At 38.4% G+C, this 27908-nt stretch overlaps 1 long non-coding RNA gene across 1 annotated transcript; it reads left to right on the top strand.

The window, feature by feature from the left end:
• Positions 1–27772, top strand: LOC117064629. Its single transcript, XR_004429566.1, has 3 exons — positions 1–210; positions 14671–14727; positions 25873–27772. It is a non-coding gene; the product is annotated as an uncharacterized LOC117064629 (long non-coding RNA).
• Positions 27773–27908: the final 136 nt, after the last annotated feature.

Genomic DNA, 27908 nt, shown 5'->3' with positions numbered 1-27908 from the left:
AAACAGACACTGCCGTCTATCTTCAAGCTGCAATGAAGCTGAGAGCCACAGAAAACACCTGTACCATGGTTTCAGGGAGGCGCCTCTTCCCTCCGCACAAAACCGACAGCTCTGCTGCTCATCTCTTCTCCACTGCCAGGACGCTGCCACTCAGTGTGGAGACAGGAAGGGGGATTCTGCCTGTGGTGCAAGGAAGGTCGGGCTCGGCAGGTAGGCACACCACCAATGTCAGTGTAGCCGCGAATAGTCCTGGACTGGCTGTCCACAAGCTTCCACGGCTTTGTCCGCAGCAGCGAGCAGTCGGAAAGGAGAAGTCCTCCTCTCTACTACTGTGCCTGAGCACCGGGACTGCCTGACCCCTGGGGCTAAAAACCACGTCCGCCCAGAGCACTGAGCATGGTGCCCGTTTCTCTGCTGGAAAGGGTGCTGTCACCCTCAGTCCCCAAGCAGGAAACTCTTGGGCACAGGAGAGCATACGCTCTGGCTTCCTTTGTCCCAAGAGGCACTGCCTAAGGGCACTGCACTCTCCCTTCCCCTAGGAGCAACATACCCTGAGGGTCAGACCCCTGGGAATTCTGCAGCTACCTTGGGTACATCTGGCCCCATGTGTGGCTGCTGCAATCTGAGCAGGTGCTAGGGAATGTCTGCGGGGGATCTGGTGATGTGGAGACACGAAGGCTGAGATTACCTGGGTAGGACAGAGGACCACAATGATGCACACTCGGTATGGCGCATACCACAGCAGCTCAGGTCTGGGGAGAGGGTAAGCAAACTTATACAAGCTGGTAGCCTGGTGCAATGCCCTCAGTAAATTAATAAATCACCACCCACACCGGCCCTTGGGCTAGGGCGAGCAAAGGAGCTCTCCTACAGTTCGGAAACCCAGTCTGCCACAACTGTGAGTGGAACCCAAAACACCGCACCTACCTTTTCCACCAGACTCCAAGTTTCTTGGGATTCAATCTGCCACACTCTTGCTTCCTTCTTTTTTCTGTGCTGTAGCTTCTTTCTGTGAGTTCTCCAATAGGTTCTGGCACTCTCTCCTTAATCTTCTTTCTTTCTTTTTTTTTTTTTTGAGACAGAGTCTCGCTCTGTCACCCAGGCTGGAGTGCAGTGGCCGGATCTCAGCTCACTGCAAGCTCCACCTCCCAGGTTTACGCCATTCTCCTGCCTCAGCCTCCCGAGTAGCTGGGACTACAGGTGCCCGCCACCTCGCCCGGCTAATTTTTTTGTATTTTTTTAGTAGAGATGGGGTTTCACCATGTTAGCCGGGATGGTCTCGATCTCCTGACCTTGTGATCCGCCCGTCTCGGCCTCCCAAAGTGCTGGGATTACAGGCTTGAGCCACCGCGCCCGGCCTTTAATCTTCTATTCAACTTACGATTATTCACCTGTAACTTTGGTTCTTTCTGAGGAGAATTGTCATCTGACATCTCAACTCAGCCATCCTGAAAAAGCAGAATTTTGATAAAACTAATAACACTGTTTTCTCCATTTACTCTGCATCTCAAGAGAATGAAGCAGAGTTATGACTTTTTTCAACAGAATCATAAACTTCCGTACACCATTGAGGAATAAGGAGCATATTCTTTCAGCATAAGATTTACCTTTCTTTAGTGGCCTGATTTTGATGCTGCTTTTTTGGATTAAAAAAAATCATTCACTTTGCAAATGGGATAATGAAAAGTATACGCCCTAATTTCTTTTTGGGATTCAGTGGATCTTAAGAGAAATCAAGTTTCAATGTGATCGATGTCCCAGAAGACAGAGGTGCACTGACAGAGACATGCTGATGCTCTTGGTGATTCATCTGTAAGATGGGAATGGTCATTTATTCCTCTCTAGTCTGCAAAGTCCTTCCTTAAGTGCCCAACTTACTCTTAGGCATGCATCCCCAGCCTAGGAGAAACAGACTTCTGAGACAAGGCTATCTTTTGTTTTGTAATTTAGGGGATGTTTTGAAAAAGCCGCTGAAGTGAAATATTCCCTTAACCTGCTCACAACATTGTCTTACATTTTTCATTAAAATCATTTTCTTCAACATAAGTTTTGGTTTCCAGGAGGCTAGTGTTAAAGTTTTAAGTGACTTTCTTTGAATGTCCAAAAAGCCTTTAAGTGGAAAAACAGATATTTTAGTTCTTTCTGTTGAAACCACCAACCAAACACTATTCAGATCAATGCATCTTCTCTAAGGATTCTATATTTAGCCCATTATTATGCATTGGGGCATGCATTAAATTCTTTTTCTTCCATTTTTAGACTCTTCATATTTTAGGATTCTGGACTGAAATCCAAATCTATCTTCTTTTCATACATCCACATGCTTTTGTTATAAACACGTCCCTGTTGTCAGTTTCAGCTCCACTCTACAGCTTATCTCTGGCTGACCCTCTCCATCTCTGACTTACTGGATCCTCATGAGATCTCCACATCTTGATTTCTGAATAAGGCCTATCCCAAAAGATCCATCAGTAGTTATGTCATTGCTAACTCACAGCCACATCCCTAAAGTTCATGCAAACAAAATAAGCAATTGGATAAAATTATACTGGGGGATGGAGTAGAAAGCAAGTCCATTGGGATTTTACATTTTAGAAATGTGAAAGTAAAAAAAAGAGAAAAAGTTGTCAATTGATCATAAGAATGGGACAGACTAAACAACACAAATGTCATTTATTTAATCTTCTTTGATAATAATCCATTTATGTTATACACATTTTCATGAGTTTTGTTATTTGACTTTTAATGACAATTTTTAGTAGTTTTAAAATATTCATCTAGCCTAAATAGATTATGTTTGATTTGATCACTTCTATATTTGTGGTTGTATTGATTTTCTTCAATTCTTTAAAGATAACATTTATTGCAATAAAAATCTAGTTCTGCATATAAGTAGTCCTCTTCTGTGGAATTATGGCTTTAGGATATATATTCCCAAAGGTGGAATTACTCAAATTGGATACACATTTTATCTTTTACTCTATATTGTTTATTATAAAGCAAACAGCAGTGTTTAACTGTTAGTTTCACCACAATCTCACGAAATTTGAGTGTTTTTATTTAAGCAATAGTTTTATCCATAGAAGAAGAATACAGTGTGTTCTGAAAAAAAAAATTATCTTTTATTTCTTCAATAATGGACAGAATGCACATTTTCCATGTTTTTATAATCTTTGCTTATATAAACTGTTCATATCCTTTACCTTATTTAATATGAAAAGTAAGACTCCAAAAATACTACGATAATCACAATATAAACACTTTGGAAATCATGTCTGATGCAAATGTGTTCCTAACATTATTTTTATCTTAGGCACGTTCGTTTGTATGGAATTTTTATTATTTTGTATATGTTCATGTTATCCTATCAATAATTTCTTTGTATTTTTTAATCTCTGCTCTTCCTCACTTCTAGAGATTGGCATTTCCATGGATGAGTTCTGTATTTATCATCTCTTCTATATCTGTTGTCATTTGTAGGTGATTTCACTTGTATCTCACCCCTTTGGCTTTAAGTATCATTTATATGCAGATGATTTTTATATTTTTACGCCCAGACTGTACTTCTCCCCTGAGTTTCACACACATGTTCAACCATTTACTCTTCGTCTCTACTTATACATTTATCTCAAACTTAAGATGTCTAAAGTAGAATTTTCGATTCTATTCTCTAAACCTGTTTCTCCCCACTCTATCTCATCTTAGAAAACAGATCTATACCTATTTTTGTAAGTCAAAATCTAGCATTGGTTTGATTCCATTCTTTCCCTCAACTTCACCTCTAATCATCAATAAAGATTTTCATATTACTTCCATTTTTCCCCAACTCCATACTAGCTGAAACACCATTATTGTCTGCCTAGGATACCAAAAGAATGACAATCTGGTCACCCTGCTTCAACTCTTGCCCCCTAAAATATGCAGCCAGATGCAGAGTCAACCCTTTTACTTCCATAGATCAAATCACATGATCCTTCTGTGTAAAACTTTCCAATGTCTTCTCACCCCATGTAGAATGCAATGTAAATCTCTTGCCCTGGTCATCCAAGGCCCAGATAGCTACACATAATGAAGCTGCACTTACCTCTCAATTCATGCCATTCTAGTTCTTCTTCATTTCTCTGTACTCACAGGGCACTTTTTTTCTGTCCATAAAGCATGAAAAATTTGTTCTTACCCCAAGCCTTTACTCTTGCTGGACTCTGCATAAAATGCTTGTCTTTTTGATATGTGTACGACTGCCTCCTTTTTGTCACTCAAATCATAGTTCAAATATCACCTCTGTCAATTTTAATTTTGAAAGAGACTTTATCAGACCACTCAGCAAAAAAAGTAAAAGCTCCCAAGTCATTATCTATATAGTATCACCCTATTTTGTTTTAGTAATAACACTTAACTGTTTTTCTGTTTTTTTTTTAATCTTTAACTTGTCAGTTTTTTATTTTCTATTTCATGGAAATAATAGAAGCTCCAGAATCATCATCTTGCATCTCCAGCATCTTAAATCATGGAAGTAATTCAATCAACATTTATTTGATGAATTAATGAGTGAGGTTTTTTTCCCCCACTGCTATAAATCTGATAGTGTTATTTTGGGATGAATTTGGACACTGGTAAACTTTATTTTTATTTGCTTGTTTTTCTCCACAATTTCTTTCTTAATTAAATTTTAATTTTTTGAATCAGAAATTTATTTGCACAGCTCAAAAAATTGAAGCTATAAAAAGCAGTATATTCATATCTTTCTCCCCTCCCTCTTTCTTGTCTCTTTAGTTTCATCACTCAAGCAGGGGAACAACTGTTTTTAGCTTCTTATAGCACTTCCAAAGTTTGTCTATATAAAAATGACAAAAATAAATATTTTTATTTTCTACCTTCTTTTTAAGCACTGCGGTTTCATAATATAAAAGCTGTATTGACTTAGATTTTTTCTTTCATCAGTCATACATCCTGGATATCTTAGGAGAATCCTCATTATTTCTATAGGTATATCATATTTTCATTGAGTAGATATATTATAATTAACATAGCCAATTATTGTCCCCATCAATGCATACATGATTATTCCATTATTTTACATTTAATAATAATGCTACTATGAATAACCTTGTACATACTTCATTATGCGCATACATACGTCTCTAGGATACTACCCAAACTGGAATTTCTGTGCCAAGAGGTATGTGCCTTTGTACCTTTCATAGATATAGCCAACTTGCTTTTCATAAATCTTGTACAAATTACATGCCCATCAGCAATATATGATAATAACTGTTTCCTCAGAACTTTGCCAATAGGAAGTTTTAGCACTTGAGTTTTTGCCAATCTAATAGATAAAAATGTTATAATTTATCTTATGACTGATGAGAGAACATCTTTAAATATGTGTAAAAGCCATTTTTACTTTATTTTTTACAAACTATGTTCTTTGCCAAATTTTTCAATTGGATTTTTGTATTCATTCAATAAATATTTATTATGTGGCAGGTAGTGTTCCACATACTGGAGATACAGCAAGTATGTAGATGAGTTATATATTACAAATATTTTTAAGTTTATATGTTTGACTTTGCTTATGTTTTCTTACCTTTTGGCCATGCAATGGTTTGTTAGGTAATTGAATTTCTACTTTCTTTCTAAACCTTGTCTAGGAATCTTCTGCTGCCACTCTGATACAAGTCATAATTTTTGCACTACTGAATGAATGACTCCTCATCTTTAGGAAGTATATTTTTCTGGTGCCTTTGAAGTGCTGCCACTGCTGGGTCTTGCTTCACTCTCCTTCTTCTTCTTCTTCTTCTTCCTCCTCCTCCTCCTCCTCCTCCTCCTCCTCCTCCTCTTCTTCTTCTCCTCCTCCTCCTCCTCCTCCTCCTCCTCCTCCTCCTCCTCCTCCTCCTCCTCCTTCTTCTTCTTCCTCCTCCTCCTCCTCCTCCTCCTCCTCCTCCTCCTTCTTGTTTCTTCTTCTTCTTCTTGTTTCTTCTTCTTCTTCTTCTTCTGCAGCTTCTATAATTTTTCCTAGTTTCATTTTAAGTGGGGTATGTGGAAAATATCTTTACTGCTTTTATATAATTTCCAGCAAGAACAGGTTGGCAGAAGTCGATACAGACAACCATGTTCATACCAGAAGTCTCTACTTACATTTATTTTTATGAGACATAGGTAGTTATAACCCTATAATAGCCATTCTCACAAAGAGTAGCCAAAAAAGTTTTAGCGGTTTCTACAGTGGCCAGTTGGGAGAAGTGATGTAGGAAAAATTTATTATTCAAAGGTCATTGATATTGGAAGTGAATTATCCAATCAGAATACTATTAAGAAGGTAAGAGACACAAAATTGAAAAGTTCAAAATGGTGGAGAAACTCGGACTTCCAAGACAATGTAATTCTATATTAAATCTCTCTCTAATATCTTCACCAACAAGTGTAAAGATGTTCATATGCTGAAAATATTATATTCCCAATAAAACGAGAATCCCATGCAACCTACACCATGGATGCTAAATCATTACATGTAATATTTACCTATTTCTTGGGAAAATGTAAGTCAGGTTTCTGTTTCTCAATTGATATCTTTCCACGAAAACTATTAGGGTTGTGCTCAGTCTTGACACTGCCTATTTTGCATCGCATATATTCCTGTGCATATTGAGAAGATTAGTGATACAAATGAAGGGGAAACTTTTAGATCACAATTTGCCCAGTGAATTGAAGACTACATCTGACTAACTTTCCATTGCAATGAAATGAACGTAGAGGCCACTTTTGATTTTTCAAGTGCACACTAACCAATTTAAAAATAGCTGTGATTCAAGCATAAAAAGGAACTGGGCTGCTCTGTGGTCAGGTAGGAGCCTTGTAGCACAAGTTGTCTCTCCCTCTGACTGGAAGCTTGATGGTGTTCAGCAGGATAAAGGGGACAATAAGGGAACTGAGCAGGGACATGTAACATGGTCAACATATTGAGAACTTTCATTATAGCCAACTAAAATTTATATTGCTCTATTTTTGATAACTTTTGTTTTATAATCCATTTACTCCAACAAAAAGCAAAGCCAATTCATTTGTTTTCTGCTTTTATAAAATAAGAACCTCATGGAGTTAGTTGTGAAACAAGATTCCACTTAAGGAAATATCCTCAGTAATAGGAATAGTAGAAAACACCGTCTTTATTTCAGACTAGAAAAGAAAAGCTTCTAGTATAAGGAAATCCTGTTATTATTTGCCAATAATTAGATTGTAGATTTGCACTTTGAGGTGATGGACACAGAAATAGATTATGGGAATGAACTGCACCAGATATGAGTAATGTAGAATTTTGTTCAGAATAATTCAATTGTATCAAATAACATTCTTAGGGAACTATGTCTGCCCTGCTATTTAGAGTCTATATAGACCTGAATGCCAAGGGATCCTTCCCGTCACAAGTCCAGAAATGCTAAATTCAGTAAATTCAAGCCAGCTGTTTCTTGATGATTCGTTGGAAAACACTTAGTAGAAAATAAGCAAAGGTGAATGCTACAGGACATAGTCTTTAAGGAGTTTATTTGTCTGGAAATCACTTTCATCCCATAATTCTAACAATGAGTAATATATTTCAAATTACATATTCTTTAAAAAATATTATTGATATTTTACAAAGGTAAATACCCTGTGCTCTTCACTATAATAATAACAATTTACTAATGGCTCAAACTATATAAAAAGCAGTTAATGTTTTTGGAAATAAATAAATTTAGGTCAAAGGAGTGCTGAAGCCCAGATAAAGAAATGAAGGATCATTATATTCATATAGGCAAAATTTGATTTTCTGCTGTGCCTTGTTTCTCTAAAATTTGGGCATTAACTTTTTTTTTTTTTTTATTATACTTTAAGTTCTAGGGTACATGTGCATGACGTTTATATCATGTATAACTCCCCAATGCAATCCCTCCCTCCTCCCCCCTCCCCATGATAGGCCCCAGTGTGTGATGTTCCCCTTCCCGAGTCCAAGTGATCTCATTGTTCAGTTCCCACCTATGAGTGAGAACATGCGGTGTTTGGTTTCTCTTCTTGTGATAGTTTGCTAAGAATGATGGTTTCCAGCTGCATCCATGTCCCTACAAAGGATGCAAACTCATCCTTTTTTATGGCTGCATAGTATTCCATGGTGTATATGTGCCACATTTTCTTAATCCAGTCTGTCACAGATGGACATTTGGGTTGATTCCAAGTCTTTGCTATTGTGAATAGTGCTGCAATAAACATACGTGTGCATGTGTCTTTGTAGTAGAGTAATTTATAATCCTTTGGGTATATACCCAGTAGTGGGATGGCTGGGTCATATGGTACATTTAGTTCTAGATCCTTGAGGAATCTCCATACTGTTTTCATAATGGTTGAACTAGTTTACAATCCCACCAACAGTGTAAAAGTGTTCCTATTTCTCCACATCCTCTCCAACACCTGTTGTTTCCTGACTTCTTAATGATTGCCATTCTAACTGGTGTGAGATGGTATCTCATTGTAGTTTTGATTTGCATTTCTCTGATGGCGAGTGATGATGAGCATTTTTTCATGTGTCTGTTGGCTGTATGGATGTCTTCTTTTGAGAAATGTCTGTTCATATCCTTTCCCCACTTTTTGATGGGGTTGTTTGTTTTTTTCTTGTATATTTGTTTGAGTTCTTTGTAGATCCTGGATATTAGCCCTTTGTCAGATGAGTAGGTTGCAAAAATTTTTTCCCATTCTGTAGGTTGCCTGTTCACTCTGATGGTAGTTTCTTTAGCTGTGCAAAAGCTCTTTAGTTTAATTAGATCCCATGTGTCAATTTTTGCTTTTGCTGCCGTTGCTTTTGGTGTTTTAGACATGAAGTCCTTGCCCATGCCTATGTCCTGAATGGTACTACCTAGATTTTCTTCTAGGGTTTTTATGGTATTAGGTCTAACATTTAAGTCTCTAATCCATCTTGAATTAATTTTCGTATAAGGGGTAAGGAAAGGATCCAGTTTCAGCTTTCTACTTATGGCTAGCCAATTTTCCCAGCACCATTTATTAAATAGGGAATCCTTTCCCCATTTCTTGTTTCTCTCAGGTTTGTCGAAGATCAGATGGCTGTAGATGTGTGGTATTATTTCTGAGGACTCTGTTCTGTTCCATTGGTCTATATCTCTGTTGTGGTACCAGTACCATGCTGTTTTGGTTACTGTAGCCTTGTAGTATAGTTTGAAGTCAGGTAGCGTGACGCCTCCAGCTTTGTCCTTTTGACTTAGGATTGTCTTGGCAATGCGGGCTCTTTTTTGGTTCCATATGAACTTTAAAGCGGTTTTTTCCAATTCTGTGAAGAAACTCATTGGTAGCTTGATGGGGATGGCATTGAATCTATAAATCACCTTGGGCAGTATGGCCATTTTCACGATATTGATTCTTCCTATCCATGAGCATGGTATGTTCTTCCATTTGTTTGTGTCCTCTTTGATTTCACTGAGCAGTGGTTTGTAGTTCTCCTTGAAGAGGTCCTTTACATCCCTTGTAAGCTGGATTCCTAGGTATTTTATTCTCTTTGAAGCAATTGTGAATGGAAGTTCATTCCTGATTTGGCTCTCTGCTTGTCTGTTACTGGTGTATAAGAATGCTTGTGATTTTTGCACATTAATTTTGTATCCTGAGACTTTGCTGAAGTTGCTTATCAGCTTAAGGAGATTTTGGGCTGAGACGATGGGGTTTTCTAAATATACAATCATGTCATCTGCAAACAGGGACAATTTGACTTCTTCTTTTCCTAACTGGATACCCTTGATTTCTTTCTCTTGCCTGATTGCCCTAGCCAGAACTTCCAACACTATGTTGAATAGGAGTGGTGAGAGAGGCATCCCTGTCTTGTGCCAGTTTTCAAAGGGAATTTTTCCAGTTTTTGCCCATTCAGTATGATATTAGCTGTGGGTTTGTCATAAATAGCTCTTATTATTTTGAGGTACGTTCCATCAATACCAAATTTATTGAGCGTTTTTAGCATAAAGGGCTGTTGAATTTTGTCAAAAGCCTTTTCTGCATCTATTGAGATAATTATGTGGTTCTTGTCTTTGGTTCTGTTTATATGCTGGATTACGTTTATTGATTTGCGAATGTTGAACCAGCCTTGCATCCCAGGGATGAAGCCCACTTGATCATGGTGGATAAGCTTTTTGATGTGCTGCTGAATCCGGTTTGCCAGTATTTTATTGAGGATTTTTGCATCGATGTTCATCAGGGATATTGGTCTAAAATTCTCTTTTTTTGTTGTGTCTCTGCCAGGCTTTGGTATCAGGATGATGTTGGCCTCATAAAAAGAGTTAGGGAGGATTCCCTCTTTTTCTATTGATTGAAATAGTTTCAGAAGGAATGGTACCAGCTCCTCCTTGTACCTCTGGTAGAATTCAGCTGTGAATCCATCTGGTCCTGGACTTTTTTTGGTGGGTAGGCTATTAATTGTTGCCTCAATTTCAGAGCCTGCTATTGGTCTATTCAGGGATTCAACTTCTTCCTGGTTTAGTCTTGGGAGAGTGTAAGTGTCCAGGAAATTATCCATTTCTTCTAGATTTTCTAGTTGATTTGCGTAGAGGCATTATAGTATTCTCTGATGGTTGTTTGTATTTCTGTGGGGTCGGTGGTGATATCCCCTTTATCATTTTTTATTGCGTCTATTTGATTCTTCTCTCTTTTCTTCTTTATTAGTCTAGCTAGCGGTCTGTCAATTTTGTTGATCTTTTCAAAAAACCAACTCCTGGATTCATTGATTTTTTGGAGGGTTTTTTGTGTCTCTATCTCCTTCAGTTCTGCTCTGATCTTAGTTATTTCTTGCCTTCTGCTAGCTTTTGAATGTGTTTGCTCTTGCCTCTCTAGTTCTTTTAATTGTGATGTTAGAGTGTCAATTTTAGATCTCTCCTGCTTTCTCTTGTGGGCATTTAGTGCTATAAATTTCCCTCTACACACTGCTTTAAATGTGTCCCAGAGATTCTGGTATGTTGTATCTTTGTTCTCATTGGTTTCAAAGAACATCTTTATTTCTGCTTTCATTTCGTTATGTACCCAGTAGTCATTCAGGAGCAGGTTGTTCAGTTTCCATGTAGTTGAGCGGTTTTGATTGAGTTTCTTAGTCCTGAGTTCTAGTTTGATTGCACTGTGGTCTGAGAGACAGTTTGTTATAATTTCTGTTCTTGTACATTTGCTGAGGAGTGCTTTACTTCCAATTATGTGGTCAATTTTGGAATAAGTGCGATGTGGTGCTGAGAAGAATGTATATTCTGTTGATTTGGGGTGGAGAGTTCTATAGATGTCTATTAGGTCCGCTTGGTGCAGAGATGAGTTCAATTCCTGGATATCCTTGTTAACTTTCTGTCTCGTTGATCTGTCTAATGTTGACAGTGGAGTGTTGAAGTCTCCCATTATTATTGTATGGGAGTCTAAGTCTCTTTGTAGGTCTCTAAGGACTTGCTTTATGAATCTGGGTGCTCCTGTATTGGGTGCATATATATTTAGGAGAGTTAGCTCTTCCTGTTGAATTGATCCCTTTACCATTATGTAATGGCCTTCTTTGTCTCTTTTGATCTTTGATGGTTTAAAGTCTGTTTTATCAGAGACTAGGATTGCAACCCCTGCTTTTTTTTGTTCTCCATTTGCTTGGTAGATCTTCCTCCATCCCTTTATTTTGAGCCTATGTATGTCTCTGCATGTGAGATGGGTCTCCTGAATACAGCAGACTGATGGGTCTTGACTCTTGATCCAGTTTGCCAGTCTGTGTCTTTTAATTGGAGCATTTAGTCCATTGACATTTAAGGTTAATATTGTTATGTGTGAACTTGATCCTGTCATTATGATATTAACTGGTTATTTTGCTCGTTAGTTGATGCAGTTTCTTCCTAGCCTCGATGGTCTTTACATTTTGGCATGTTTTTGCAATGGCTGGTACCGGTTGTTCCTTTCCATGTTTAGGGCTTCCTTCAGGGTCTCTTGTAAGGCAGGCCTGGTGGTGACAAAATCTCTAAGCATTTGCTTATCTGTAAAGGATTTTATTTCTCCTTCACTGATGAAGCTTAGTTTGGCTGGATATGAAATTCTGGGTTGAAAATTCTTTTCTTTAAGAACGTTGAATATTGGCCCCCACTCTTTTCTGGCTTGTAGAGTTTCTGCCGAGAGGTCTGCTGTTATTCTGATGGGCTTCCCTTTGTGGGTAACCCGACCTTTCTCTCTGGCTGCCCTTAAGATTTTTTCCTTCATTTCAACTTTGGTGAATCTGGCAATTATGTGTCTTGGAGTTGCTCTTCTGGAGGAGTATCTTTGTGGCGTTCTCTGTATTCCTGAATTTGAATGTTGGCCTGCCCTACTAGGTTGGGGAAGTTCTCCTGGATGATATCCTGAAGAGTGTTTTCCAACTTGGTTCCATTTTCCCCCTCACTTTCAGGCACCCCAATCAGACGTAGATTTGGTCTTTTTACATAATCCCATACTTCTTGCAGGCTTTGTTCATTTCTTTTTCTTCTTTTTTCTTTTGGTTTCTCTTCTCGCTTCATTTCATTCATTTGATCCTCAATCGCTGATACTCTTTCTTCCAGTTGATCGAGTCGGTTACCGAAGCTTGTGCATTTGTCACGTATTTCTCGTGTCATGGTTTTCATCTCTGTCATTTCGTTTATGATCTTCTCTGCATTAATTAGTCTAGCTGTCAATTCTTCCACTTTTTTTCAAGATTTTTAGTTTCTTTGCGCTGGGTACGTAATTCCTCTTTAGCTCTGAGAGGTTTGATGGACTGAAGCCTTCTTCTCTCATCTCGTCAAAGTCATTCTCTGACCAGCTTTGATCCGTTGCTGGCGATGGGCTGCGCTCCTTTGCAGGGGGAGATGCGCTCTTATTTTTTGAATTTCCAGCTTTTCTGCCCTGCTTCTTCCCCATCTTTGTGGTTTTATCTGTCTCTGGACTTTGATGATGGTGACGTACTGATGGGGTTTTGGTATAGGTGTCCTTCCTGTTTGATAGTTTTCCGTCTGACAGTCAGAAGGACTGTCTGTTGGTCTGTTGGAGATTGCTTGAGGTCCACTCCAGACCCTGTTTGCCTGGGTATCAGCAGCAGGGTTTTGCCGAAGATAGAATATTGCTGAACAGCGAGTGTACCTGTCTGATTCTTTCTTTGGAAGTTTCCTCTCAGGGGTGACGCCACCCTGTGAGGTGTGGGGTATCAGACTGCCCCTAGTGGGGGATGTCTCCCAGCTAGGCTACTCAGGGGTCAGGGACCCACCTGAGCAGGCAGTCTGTCCGTTCTCAGATCTCAACCTCCGCGTTAGGAGATCCACGGCTCTCCCCAAAGCTGTCAGACAGAGTCGTTCGGGTCTGCAGCGGCCCCGCTCTTTCCCCTAATGGACTGCAGCTGTGCGCTGTCCGCAGCGGTAGAGTCTACAGAGACAGGCAGGCTTCCTTGAGCTGCTGTGAGCTCCACCCAGTTCGAGCTTCCCAGCGGCTTTGTTTACCTACTTAAGCCTCAGCAATGGCGGGCGCCCCTCCCCCAGCCTCGCTGCTGCCTTGCGGATAGATCGCCGCAGACGGCTGTGTTAGCAGTGAGGGAGGCTCCGTGGGCGTGGGACCCTCCCGGCCAGGTGTGGGATATATTCTCCTGGTGTGCCTGTTTCCTTAAAGCGCAGTATTGGGGTGGGAGTTACCCGATTTTCCAGGTGTTGTGTGTCTCAGTTCCCCTGGCTAGGAAAAGGGATTTCCTTCCCCCTTGCGCTTCCAGGTGAGGCGATGCCTCGCCCTGCTTCAGCTCACGCTGGTCAGGCTGCAGCAGCTGACCCGCACCGATTGTCCGGCACTCCCTAGAGAGATGACCCCAGTACCTCAGTTGAAAATGCAGAAATCACCAGTCTTCTGTGTCGCTCGCGCTGGGAGTTGGAGACTGGAGCTGTTCCTATTCGGCCATCTTGCTCCGCCCCAACCGGGCATTAACATTTTAAATGGTATTGTGCTCACAAGAAGTAGGTTGTGTTCAATGATCAAATCATCAAAAATGATCAATGATCAAATAATGATCCAAAAAAGAAAGAAGTTTCATTTTATATGATACTATTGAAAGTAAACTGGTCTCTTCTCTCTCACAGATGAAGGAATATGTACTACACCTACACTTATTTTACACATAATCTAGAAAATCAATGAATTAAGATAATTACTTAGAAAATTCAGAACAACAAATACCTTTATTGAGTCAAAATGATAATTTGAAGAAAGTACACTTTGCAGCTAGAACAATAGGTGATGAGTATCCTATGCTTTGAAATCAGAAGAGAGTTAGAAAATGAGTGTATATATGTGTATATATGTGCATGCATTTTATGTGAATGTCTGGATTTATTGTGCCAATACTCACACAAAATAAAATGTGTTTTTATATGTTTATATGTAAAAATATTATCATTACAATCATATATTTTCTCTTCTATAATACCTGAGAATTTTCCCTTTTCTATTGTTTTCATATTTTTCTCGAAATAAATGCTAAAATACTAGATTATATTTTAGTACATAATACTTAAAGTAGATAATTGATGACTTTTTATTTACACGTACATATGAACCCAAGATACTCTAGGAATTTATAATTCTTTGAAAAATAAATGAAACTGCAATAAAAAGGTAAAAATGCTGAAAGTACTTTATTCTTCAATTCAGTTCAGGAATCCTGACCTTTGGATACAAAGGACATGCCTGAAATAGTCTGCTTCCTCTGTAAGTTTGCTGATTTGTAAGAGTTTTGCTTTTTATTCCTCCATACTAGCAGAAGGTTCAAAAATATTTTTACTTTTGTGATACTATTTATATCAATTAGGTATGGCTCCGAAAAGAATCATCACATTTACTTCATAAGGCAGATAACTGAAAGTTTATCCTAGAGGCAAAATACTTTTTTTATTTCTACCCTCAAGCATATCCCTATAATTACCTATTCCTAGTGTTTTATTAGTACATGTTCTCCACACAAATAAAGCAGGTTAGTGATCTCTACTCCTGAAGGTCATTGTTTCCTAAATCCATAAAATTGAATGTACTCCTAAAATTTGCAGTCTTTATTTTATCACATTAGCAATAGAAGATCATTCACATAATCTCTAACAGTTTTCCACATTACTTTTTAAAAGTTAAAGAAAAATAGTGATTATTTGGAAAGTAAGGTCTTAAATATCTTTGATGTGTTGAAAGCCTGGTATCACGTATTTCTTCTGAAGCGTTTTGTCATTCAAAGCTAGCTGTAGGCTTAGGGATATTTATCCAGTGGCAACATGACTATAAACATGTCTCACTGCCCTCCTCGCCAACTCCCTATCCCTTTTATTGGTAAGACTCACGGTTTTGTTATGAAATAGTCATATTTGGAATTTCAGGCTGCTCCATTCTGTCAAGTGGATGACAGTCGCCTGGAAGGCAGCTGTGCATGTAAATTAATCAACCTTACTTATCTGCCCAAATACATCTTCTGTTTCTTAGGGATTGAAAAAAATATCTAGCCATTTCCAAAGCACTGTGCAATGAATGTAGACTTGGAAGATTTTTGTAGATTTGACTGTTTTCTTCTCCAATATAGCTGGATAGTTGCCATTATTATCTTCTTGAACACTTTGCAAAGCCATTTATGAATAAACAGAAGTGCTGCAACTGGCCTTTCTCACAACCTTTCTGTGGGTTCATTCAGTTGCTCAGGACACAAAGACACACAGTGTACTTCACTGGTGTCCTTGCCTTGTACTCTGATTCTTAAACTGATCCTTAGAAAGGTTGTGGCAAAATAATCTTATAAATCAGAACTCTTGGACTGAGGCCAAAGACATTATTTTGCACATGCATTTTCACTGAACAGCTTGGAGTCCAGATACCTTAACTAACATCTTTACAATCTGGCTCTAATAGATATTCTACTGCTCCTGTTTGATCACTTTAGGTACACTGAACTGTTCATGTATTTTGGCATGCATACTCTCCAGTTCCTCCATGCCTTTGTGGTTTTCTCTGCCTAGTCTACCATTGCCCTTTTATGTTTAAAAAACTCTTGATCATTATTTTTTTCATAAGAAGCATGCTTAGATATACCTTTTATTTACATATGTATATTAAATTTTTAGGTATATATAACAATTGCACATTTTTATGGAATACATGTGATATTTTGATAATCATATAATACATGATGATCAAATCAAGGTAATTGGGATATTCATCACCTCAAACATTTATCTTTTTTCTGGTGTTGGTAACCCTTCCAAATACACTGTAGTTATTTTGAAATATACAATGCACTATTGCTAACTATAGTTGTCCTCATCTGCTATAGAATACTAGTTCATATTCCTTCTAATTGTGCATACGCATTAGCCAACTTCTGTTTATCCCCTTCTCCCCCGGTACCCTTCCCACCCTCTGATAACCATCATTCTACTCTCTACCTTCATGAGATCAATATTTTGAGCTCCCGTGTATGAGCAATAATATGCAATATTTGTCTTAATGTGCCTGACTTATTTCACTTAACATAATGTCCTCTAATTCCATCCATATTGCTGTAGAAGACAGAGTTCTATTATTTTTATGTGGCTGAATAACGTCCCATTGTGTATATGTGCCACAATTTATTTATCTATTCATCTGGGTTCATGGAAGTTTGGTTGATTCCATATCTTAGCTATTGTGAATAGTGCAGCAGTAAATACTCAGCAATGAGATTGCTTGATTGAACAGTGGTTCTATTTTTAGTTTTTTGAGAAATCTCCATACTGTTTTCCATAGTACCTACACCAATTTACAATATCACCAACAGTGTCCAAATGTTCCCCTTTCTCCACTTTCTCATCAGCATTCATTATTGTCTTTTTGGTAGAAGCCATTTTAATGGGTGGTATGATATCGATATCTCACTTTGGTTTGTATTTGCATTTCTGTAATGATTAGTGATGTTGAGCATTTTTCATATAACTATTGGCCATTTGTATATCTTCTTTTAAGAAATATCTGTTCAGATTTTGGCCCATTTTAAAATCAGATTTTTATTATTATTGTTTTGCTATTAAGTTATTTGGGTTATTTATTTGTTCTGATTAACCTTTTGTCAGTTCAATTGTTTGAAAATATTTTCTCCCATTCTGTAGTTAGTCTCTTCCCTTTGTTGATTGTTTCCTTTGCTGTGCAGAAGCTTTTAAACTTGATGTGACCCCATTTGCCCATTTTTCCTTCAGTCGTCTGTGCTTTTCAGTTCTTACTCAAGAACTTTTCTCCCAAAGCAATGTCTTAAAGTATTTTCTCAATGTTGTATTCCAGTGGTTTCATAGATTCAGGTCTTTTTTTTTTTTTTTTTTTTTTTTTTTTAGACGTGTTTAACATGTCTGTGCACTCTCTTTTTTTTTTTTTTGCTTTAACTTTTTTTTTTTCTTTTTATTTTTTATTATACTTAAGTTCTAGGGTACATGTGCATAACGTTTATATCATGTATAACTCCCCAATGCAATCCCTCCCTCCTCCCCCTCCCATGATAGGCCCCAGTGTGTGATGTTCCCCTTCCCGAGTCCAAGTGATCTCATTGTTCAGTTCCCACCTATGAGTGAGAACATGCGGTGTTGGGTTTCTCTTCTTGTGATAGTTTGCTAAGAATGATGGTTTCCAGCTGCATCCATGTCCCTACAAAGGACGCAAACTCATCCTTTTTGATGGCTGCATAGTATTCCATGGTGTATATGTGCCACATTTTCTTAATCCAGTCTGTCACAGATGGACATTTGGGTTGATTCCAAGTCTTTGCTATTGTGAATAGTGCTGCAATAAACATACGTGTGCATGTGTCTTTGTAGTAGAGTAATTATAATCCTTTGGGTATATACCCAGTAGTGGGATGGCTGGGTCATATGGTACATCTAGTTCTAGATCCTTGAGGAATCGCCATACTGTTTTCCATAATGGTTGAACTAGTTTACAATCCCACCAACAGTGTAAAAGTGTTCCTATTTCTCCACATCCTCTCCAACATCTATTGTTCCTGACTTCTTAATGATTGCCATTCTAACTGGTGTGAGATGGTATCTCATTGTGGTTTTGATTTGCATTTCTCTGATGGCGAGTGATGACGAGCATTTTTTCATGTGTCTGTTGGCTGTATGGATGTCTTCTTTTGAGAAATGTCTGTTCATATCCTTTCCCCACTTTTTGATGGGTTGTTGTTTTTTCTTGTATATTTGTTTGAGTTCTTTGTAGATTCTGGATATTAGCCCTTTGTCAGATGAGTAGGTTGCAAAAATTTTCTCCCATTCTGTAGGTTGCCTGTTCACTCTGATGGTAGTTTCTTTTGCTGTGCAAAAGCTCTTTAGTTTAAGAGATCCATTTGTCAATTTTGGCTTTTGCTGCCGTTGCTTTTGGTGTTTTAGACATGAAGTCCTTGCCCATGCCTATGTCCTGAATGGTACTACCTAGATTTTCTTCTAGGGTTTTTATGGTGTTAGGTCTAACATTAAGTCTCTAATCCATCTTGAATTCATTTGTATAAGGGGTAAGGAAAGGATCCAGTTTCAGCTTTCTACTTGTGGCTAGCCAATTTTCCCAGCACCATTATTAAATAGGGAATCCTTTTCCCATTTTTGTTTTGTCAGGTTTGTCAAAGATCAGATGGCTGTAGATGTGTGGTATTATTTCTGAGGACTCTGTTCTGTTCCACTGGTCTATTTCTCTGTTGTGGTACCAGTACCATGCTGTTTTGGTTACTGTAGCCTTGTAGTATAGTTTGAAGTCAGGTAGCGTGACGCCTCCAGCTTTGTCCTTTTGACTAGGATTGTCTTGGCAATGCGGGCTCTTTTTTGGTTCCATATGAACTTTAAAGCAGTTTTTTCCAATTCTGTGAAGAAACTCATTGGTAGCTTGATGGGGATGGCATTGAATCTAAAATAACCTTGGGCAGTATGGCCATTTTCACGATATTGATTCTTCCTATCCATGAGCATGGTATGTTCTTCCATTTGTTTGTGTCCTCTTTGATTTCACTGAGCAGTGGTTTGTAGTTCTCCTTGAAGAGGTCCTTTACATCCCTTGTAAGCTGGATTCCTAGGTATTTTATTCTCTTTGAAGCAATTGTGAATGGAAGTTCATTCCTGACTTGGCTCTCTGCTTGTCTGTTACTGGTGTATAAGAATGCTTGTGATTTTTGCACATTAATTTTGTATCCTGAGACTTTCCCAAAGTTGCTTATCAGCTTAAGGAGATTTTGGGCTGAGACAATGGGGTTTTCTAAATATACAATCATGTCGTCTGCAAACAGGGACAATTTGACTTCTTCTTTTCCTAACTGGATACCCTTGATTTCTTTCTCTTGCCTGATTGCCCTAGCCAGAACTTCCAACACTATGTTGAATAGGAGTGGTGAGAGAGGGCATCCCTGTCTTGTGCCAGTTTTCAAAGGGAATTTTTCCAGTTTTTGCCCATTCAGTATGATATTAGCTGTGGGTTTGTCGTAAATAGCTCTTATTATTTTGAGGTACGTTCCATCAATACCGAATTTATTGAGCGTTTTTAGCATAAAGGGCTGTTGAATTTTGTCAAAAGCCTTTTCTGCATCTATTGAGATAATCATGTGGTTCTTGTCTTTGGTTCTGTTTATATGCTGGATTACGTTTATTGATTTGCGAATGTTGAACCAGCCTTGCATCCCAGGGATGAAGCCCACTTGATCATGGTGGATAAGCTTTTTGATGTGCTGCTGAATCCGGTTTGCCAGTATTTTATTGAGGATTTTTGCATCGATGTTCATCAGGGATATTGGTCTAAAATTCTCTTTTTTGTTGTGTCTCTGCCAGGCTTGGTATCAGGATGATGTTGGCCTCATAAAATGAGTTAGGGAGGATTCCCTCTTTTTCTATTGATTGGAATAGTTTCAGAAGGAATGGTACCAGCTCCTCCTGTACCTCTGGTAGAATTCAGCTGTGAATCCATCTGGTCCTGGACTTTTTGGTGCTAGGCTATTAAATATTGCCTCAATTTCAGAGCCTGCTATTGGTCTATTCCGGGGTTCAACTTCTTCCTGCTTTAGTCTTGGAAGAGTGTAAGTGTCCAGGAAATTATCCATTTCTTCTAGATTTTCTAGTCGATTTGCGTAGAGGCATTTATAGTATTCTCTGATGGTTGTTTGTATTTCTGTGGGGTCGGTGGTGATATCCCCTTTATCATTTTTATTGCGTCTATTTGATTCCTCTCTCTTTCTTCTTTATTAGTCTTGCTAGCGGTCTGTCAATTTGTTGATCTTTTCAAAAAACCAACTCCTGGATTCATTGATTTTTTGGAGGGTTTTTTGTGACTCTATCTCCTTCAGTTCTGCTCTGATCTTAGTTATTTCTTGCCTTCTGCTAGCTTTTGAATGTGTTTGCTCTTGCCTCTCTAGTTCTTTTAATTGTGATGTTAAAGTGTCAATTTTAGATCTTTCCTGCTTTCTCTTGTGGGCATTTAGTGCTATAAATTTCCCTCTACACACTGCTTTAAATGTGTCCCAGAGATTCTGGTATGTTGTATCTTTGTTCTCATTGGTTTCAAAGAACATCTTTATTTCTGCTTTCATTTCGTTATGTACCCAGTAGTCATTCACGAGCAGGTTATTCAGTTTCCATGTAGTTGAGTGGTTTGATTGAGTTCTTAGTCCTGAGTTCTAGTTTGATTGCACTGTGGTCTGAGAGACAGTTTGTTATAATTTCTGTTCTTGTACATTTGCTGAGGAGTGCTTTACTTCCAATTATGTGGTCATTTTGGAATAAGTGCGATGTGGTGCTGAGAAGAATGTATATTCTGTGATTTGGGGTGGAGAGTTCTATAGATGTCTATTAGGTCCGCTTGGTGCAGAGATGAGTTCAATTCCTGGATATCCTTGTTAACTTTCTGTCTCGTTGATCTGTCTAATGTTGACAGTGGAGTGTTGAAATCTCCCATTATTATTGTATGGGAGTCTAAGTCTCTTTGTAGGTCTCTAAGGACTTGCTTTATGAATCTGGGTGCTCCTGTATTGGGTGCATATATATTTAGGAGAGTTAGCTCTTCCTGTTGAATTGATCCCTTTACCATTATGTAATGGCCTTCTTTGTCTCTTTTGATCTTTGATGGTTTAAAGTCTGTTTTATCAGAGACTAGGATTGCAACCCCTGCTTTTTTTTGTTCTCCATTTGCTTGGTAGATCTTTCTCCATCCCTTATTTTGAGCCTATGTATGTCTCTGCATGTGAGATGGGTCTCCTGAATACAGCAGACTGATGGGTCTTGACTCTTGATCCAGTTTGCCAGTCTGTGTCTTTTAATTGGAGCATTTAGTCCATGACATTTAAGGTTAATATTGTTATGTGTGAACTTGATCCTGTCATTATGATATTAACTGGTTATTTTGCTCATTAGTTGATGCAGTTCTTCCTAGCCTCGATGGTCTTTACATTTTGGCATGTTTTTGCAATGGCTGGTACCGGTTGTTCCTTTCCATGTTTAGGGCTTCCTTCAGGGTCTCTTGTAAGGCAGGCCTGGTGGTGACAAAATCTCTAAGCATTTGCTTATCTGTAAAGGATTTTATTTCTCCTTCACTGATGAAACTTAGTTTGGCTGGATATGAAATTCTGGGTTGAAAATTCTTTTCTTTAAGAACGTTGAATATTGGCCCCACTCTCTTCTGGCTTGTAGAGCTTCTGCCGAGAGATCTGCTGTTAGTCTGATGGGCTTCCCTTTGTGGGTAACCGACCTTTCTCTCTGGCTGCCCTTAAGATTTTTTCCTTCATTCAACTTTGGTGAATCTGGCAATTATGTGTCTTGGAGTTGCTCTTCTGGAGGAGTATCTTTGTGGCGTTCTCTGTATTTCTGAATTTGAATGTTGGCCTGCCCTACTAGGTTGGGGAAGTTCTCCTGGATGATATCCTGAAGAGTGTTTTCCAACTTGGTTCCATTTCCCCCTCACTTTCAGGCACCCCAAACAGACGTAGATTTGGTCTTTTACATAATCCCATACTTCTTGCAGGCTTGTTCATTCTTTTCTTCTTTTTTCTTTTGGTTTCTCTTCTCGCTTCATTTCATTCATTTGATCCTCAATCGCTGATACTCTTTCTTCCAGTTGATCGAGTCGGTTACTGAAGCTTGTGCATTTGTCACGTATTTCTCGTGTCATGGTTTTCATCTCTGTCATTTCGTTTGTGATCTTCTCTGCATTAATTAGTCTAGCTGTCAATTCTTCCACTTTTTTTCAAATTTTTAGTTTCTTGCGCTGGGTACGTAATTCCTCCTTTAGCTCTGAGAAGTTTGATGGACTGAAGCCTTTCTCTCATCTCGTCAAAGTCATTCTCTGACCAGCTTTGATCCGTTGCTGGCGATGGGCTGCGCTCCTTTGCAGGGGGAGATGCGCTCTTATTTTTTGAATTTCCAGCTTTTCTGCCCTGCTTTTTCCCCATCTTTGTGGTTTTATCTGTCTCTGGTCTTTGATGATGGTGACGTACTGATGGGGTTTTGGTATAGGTGTCCTTCCTGTTTGATAGTTTCCGTCTGACAGTCAGAAGGACTGTCTGTGGTCTGTTGGAGATTGCTTGAGGTCCACTCCAGACCCTGTTTGCCTGGGTATCAGCAGCAGAGGTTGCCAAAGATAGAATATTGCTGAGCAGCGAGTTGTACCTGTCTGATTCTTCCTTTGGAAGTTCCTCTCAGGGATGACTCCACCTGTGAGGTGTGGGGGTGTCAGACTGCCCCTAGTGGGGGATGTCTCCCAGCTAGGCTACTCAGGGGTCAGGGACCCACCTGAGCAGGCAGTCTGTCCGTTCTCGGATCTCAACCTCCGCGTTGGGAGATCCACGGCTCTCCCCAAAGCTGTCAGACAGAGTCGTTCGCCTCTGCACCGCCCCGCTGCTTCCCTATTGGACCTCAGCTGTGGGCTGTCCCCAGAGGTGGAGTCTACAGAGACAGGCAGGTTTCCTGAGCTGTTGTGAGCTCCACCCAGTTCGAGCTTCCCAGCGGCTTTGTTTACCTACTTAAGCCTCAGCAATGGCGGGCGCCCCTCCCCCAGCCTCGCTGCTGCCTTGCGGATAGATCGCCACAGACGGCTGTGTTAGCAGTGAGGGAGGCTCCGTGGGCGTGGGACCCTCCCGGCCAGGTGTGGGATATATTCTCCTGGTGTGCCTGTTTCCTTAAAGCGCAGTATTGGGGTGGGAGTTACGCGATTTTCCAGGTGTTATGTGTCTCAGTTCCCTGGCTAGGAAAACGGATTTCCTTCCCCCTTGCGCTTCCAGGTGAGGCGATGCCTCGCCCTGCTTCAGCTCACGCTGGTCAGGCTGCAGCAGCTGACCAGCACCGATTGTCGGCACTCCCTAGAGAGATGACCCCAGTACCTCAGTTGAAAATGCAGAAATCACCAGTCTTCTGTGTTACTCGCGCTGGGAGTTGGAGACTGGAGCTGTTCCTATTCGGCCATCTTGCTCCGCCCCGTTTCGATTCAGGTCTTAAATGTATGTATTTAATCTATTTTGACTTAGTTTTTCTATATAGTGAGAGATAGAGCTCTAATTTCATTCTTTGGCATATGGATAACCAGTTTTCCCAGCACCATTTGTTGAAGAGACTATCTTTTCCCCAGTGTATGTTATTGGCACCTTTGTGAGATATCAGTTGACTGTAATGTGTGAATTCATTTCTAGGTTCTCTCTCTCTCTCTCTCTCTGTGTGTGTGTGTGTGTATTTTACTGCTATTAACATGTTGCTTTGGTTAGTATAGCTTTGTAGTATAATTTGAAGTCAGGTAATGTGATACTTCCAGCTTTAGGTTTTTTTTGCTCAGGATTTATTTGACTCTTCTGGATCTTTTATGGTTTTACATAAATTTTAGTATTGCTTTTTCTATTTCTGTGAAGAATGTCATTGATATTTTGACAGAGATTGCATTGAATCTGTAGATAACATTGAGTAGTATGAACATTTTAACAATAATGACTCTTTCAATCCATGAACATGCGATACAGATATCTTTCCGATTTTGTGTTCCCTCTAATATATTTCATCAATGTTTAATCTTTCACTTTATTGGTGGTTGAATTCTAGGTATTTTATTTTATTTTATTTTAGCCACTGTGAATGGGATTCCTTTCTTGGTTTATTTTTCAGATTGTTTGCTGTTGACACAGAAATGCTACTGATTTTTGCATGTTGATTTTTTTTTTTTTTAAGACTGACTAAATTTATTTTATTTTATTTTATTTATTTATTTATTTAATTTTATTTATTTTTTTTTATTTTTTTTTATTTTTTATTATACTTTAAGTTCTAGGGTACATGTGCATAACGTTTATATCATGTATAACTCCCACAGCAATCCCTCCCTCCCCCCCCCCCCATGATAGGCCCCAGTGTGTGATGTTCCCCTTCCCGAGTCCAAGTGATCTCATTGTTCAGTTCCACCTATGAGTGAGAACATGCGGTGTTTGGTTTTCTCTTCTTGTGATAGTTTGCTAAGAATGATGGTTTCCAGCTGCATCCATGTCCCTACAAAGGATGCAAACTCATCCTTTTTGATGGCTGCATAGTATTCCATGGTGTATATGTGCCACATGTTGATTTTTTAACCTACAACTTTACTAAATTGATTTATCATTTCTAAATTTTTTGTGTGGAGTCTTTAGGTGTTTCTCAATAAAAAAGTATATAATATGCAAATAAAGATAGCCTGACTTCTTCCTTTCCAATTTGGATTTCTTTTCTTTCTTTCTCTTATCTAATTGCTCTAGCTAAGACTTCCAGTGTTACATTGAATAATAATGGTGAAAGGGGCATCCTTCTCATGTTTCAGATTATAGAGAAAAAGATTTCAGTTTCTCCCCCATTCAGTATGATACTAGCTGTGGATCTGTCATATATGGCCTTTATCATGTTGAAATATGTTCCTTCTGTACCCAATTTGTTGAGAGTTTTATCATGAAGGGATGTCGAATTGTACCCAGTTCAAATACTGTTTTTTCAAGCAGAGTCTATAACTCTATCTTCTATGCACCTACAACTAGTTGTATCCTTCTGGCATTAATTGTTTTTTTTTTTTTTGCTTCAGGATACAATTAAGTATTTGCTAATCTAAGGTGCTCTTGGATTTTGAATTTTGAAGTAGAAGAATTATATCTTTCTTTTAAACCTTGCTATTACTGGATTGATTTTCTAATGGTATTTATTCTATTTGCAACAATCTGACAAGTTCAAATTTTGAAAATGATTTTTAAAATATAGAAATTGTGAATGCTTTCCATAATGTAAGTGTCCAGTGTTCTTACATTGATACTTACAGTGTAAGGTTACATTAGACACTTAGTTTTTCATACATGTATACACAAATATATATACACACATATGTACATATATACATACATATACGTATGTTTTATGTGTATTGTGTGTATATAATATATATGTATGTATATAATATACACCTTTTAATTTGGAGTACTTTTAAAGAGCTTCCCAAAACTTTATCTATAGCAAATCATGAGTTCATAAATTTGAGCTTCGTTCATTAAATGAGTTGAACAAAAAATATACCTTCGAAGACTTGAAATACTTGTCAGTCAATTGTTGTCATGAGGTTCAGTTTACAAAAGTTATTTTGAAGAAATATATAGAAATCTTCAATATGTGTTTAAGTTGTTGTTTTCTATTAATGAACCTTAATAGGAGTCATAAGAGATCATCTTTCATTACCTTGTCTCTAGTTTGACCCAAACCATTTATTTTTTATGAGTCTGTATAGAAGAAGAGCCTATAGCCTGAATCATTTCAGTGATTAACAATGTTCACTACCAAGACAGTTTTATTTGTTATTAATCTAAGTTACTAAATGTAAGTCTATTTCCTTTTGTCTTGTCTTCAGAAAAGATGGAAAACAGCAGGTTGCCATCCTTTGCAGAGAAACCACTCATATATTTGAAGACCATCAACAAGCCATCCTCCTCCAGGCTAAACAATCTCTGTCCTTTTAGCCTCTAAAATTGCTCTTATAGCCCAACATGTTAATAGTCTTTGTAGCTCTTCTCTGAACACTATCCTACTCCTATAAGTTGTGGATTGCATAATGCTTTTCTAGGTGAAGATTCAGTACATTTTGTTTTGATTGATTACAAAAAAGAACATTTTTCCCATAGGCAATTTAGTAGACCTTTAGAGTCACATATTTTTCAGAACATTCTCTACTGAAAACTCTTCTGTGCTCCAAATATGGTTAATATAATGAATTAAATGTGCAAGAGAGAATATCCGATGGCTACTTTTATTACAATTTAAGTATGTAAATTTAGCCACTTAATAATACATCAGAGTACTTTAAATTGATCACTATGACTTAACTCCAGCAACTCAAAATAGAGCCTGGCTCCACTGAGTTTAACTGCTATAATCAACTTGAATTTAGAAATCCGTAGACATTTGGTATAATACATACAATGGAGAAAGATTATAAACTGACCCTGAATGGGTCATTATTTTAGAAATGATGTTGCACTATTGTGGTTCTAAACATATCAATCTCATTTTCTTTTTCGTTGCCCCTGGTGACCAGGCATCTCTATGCCCTTGGTGACCAGTGCATTACTATGGCTCCCAGGTAGTCTATGGCCAAGAAAACATAGTAACTATACACATGGAAGCTAATAGGGCTCCCATTTAGTACAGAGATTGTAACTATTAGAAATTCTCCTTTAGATAAGACGTGTAACCCTTTTGGTTTTAACATTTTCCCTTTACACTATTTATCCGTACAAGTAGTAGACTAGAAAACTTAAATGCAAATAAATGCTGAAGAGAAGTTGAAATAATATTGATATTTTTAGAAATTTTAGTCATTCCAAGGAGATGCTACTTGTATTATTTCTAGTCCTTCTGTATTCCTGATACAACATGTGTATTCTAAGCAGTAGATCCTTCTTTAGTGTTAATAGCATACTCCAAATTATATGGAAAATATAAGGCCTCATCTTTCCACTGCCCACACTTGCCCCCAAGCACAGTGATATTATGAGTAAAGGCCAAGGATATGTATCTAAGTGTGAAAATTTAGGTTAATAAGGAAACTTGGATTTGTGTCTGTTGGATTGTGTGTGTTAGTGTGTGTTCTTTTAGTAGGCCATCTTTTTGTACTTATTTTCTCCATTAGAATTGTATTAGCTGGGCTGCTACAACAAGCTAAGCCTGGGTATTTGTACTGCTGGGAAGAATATGCATGCCATCAGCAGTTTAATTAGGCAACTGGATGGAAAAGAGGAAAATAATCATTTTCCAGACCTCCTAGAAATGTTTTGTTGAGGGAAAAAAGCAGTCAATATACATATATTGATATACTAATAAAGATACAAATATACTTATCAATCAATCCATCAATCTATCTATTTATCTTTCTATTATCTGAGCTATCAGAAGGAATTGGTTTACATGATTGTGGGGAAGTAATTTGAATCCACAGAGCATGAAGTCAGGAAGTGAAGATCACAATCAGACTGAAACTCTGAAGCTTCACGATGAAGCTATTGTCACAGGTAATGAGGAAGAGAAGGTTCCATGAAGGAAAAACAAACTGTAGACCAAAAAATATCAGAGCATGGCTAAGCGCAATGCCTAAGTCTTTCTAAAAAGGCTTACACTGATTAAGTCAGGCTCATGAGGATAGGCCCTGTACTTTATTTGATTACCATTTTAATTACATCAACAAAATACCTTCACAGCCAGCACCTAAGTTAGCATTTGATTGAAATCCTGGAAGAAGATGTATGTATGCTACAAAATGGCTGCTGTACTTCCTTCTGCCCTCATATTTTATGTTGCCAATTTGACACATTAAAAAAGTCATCATAAACAGGTCTGGATGTTTTTCCTAGACATTTTTCTCAGTAGATGTCTATCAGGGATTCCTCTGAT

The sequence above is a fragment of the Trachypithecus francoisi genome, unplaced genomic scaffold, assembly GCF_009764315.1.
Source record: "Trachypithecus francoisi isolate TF-2019V2 unplaced genomic scaffold, Tfra_2.0 Lachesis_group2, whole genome shotgun sequence".
NCBI classification, from domain to species: Eukaryota; Metazoa; Chordata; class Mammalia; order Primates; family Cercopithecidae; genus Trachypithecus; species Trachypithecus francoisi.
Note: the sequence above shows the minus strand (reverse complement) of the source record. Positions and strands in the feature narration are given on the sequence as shown.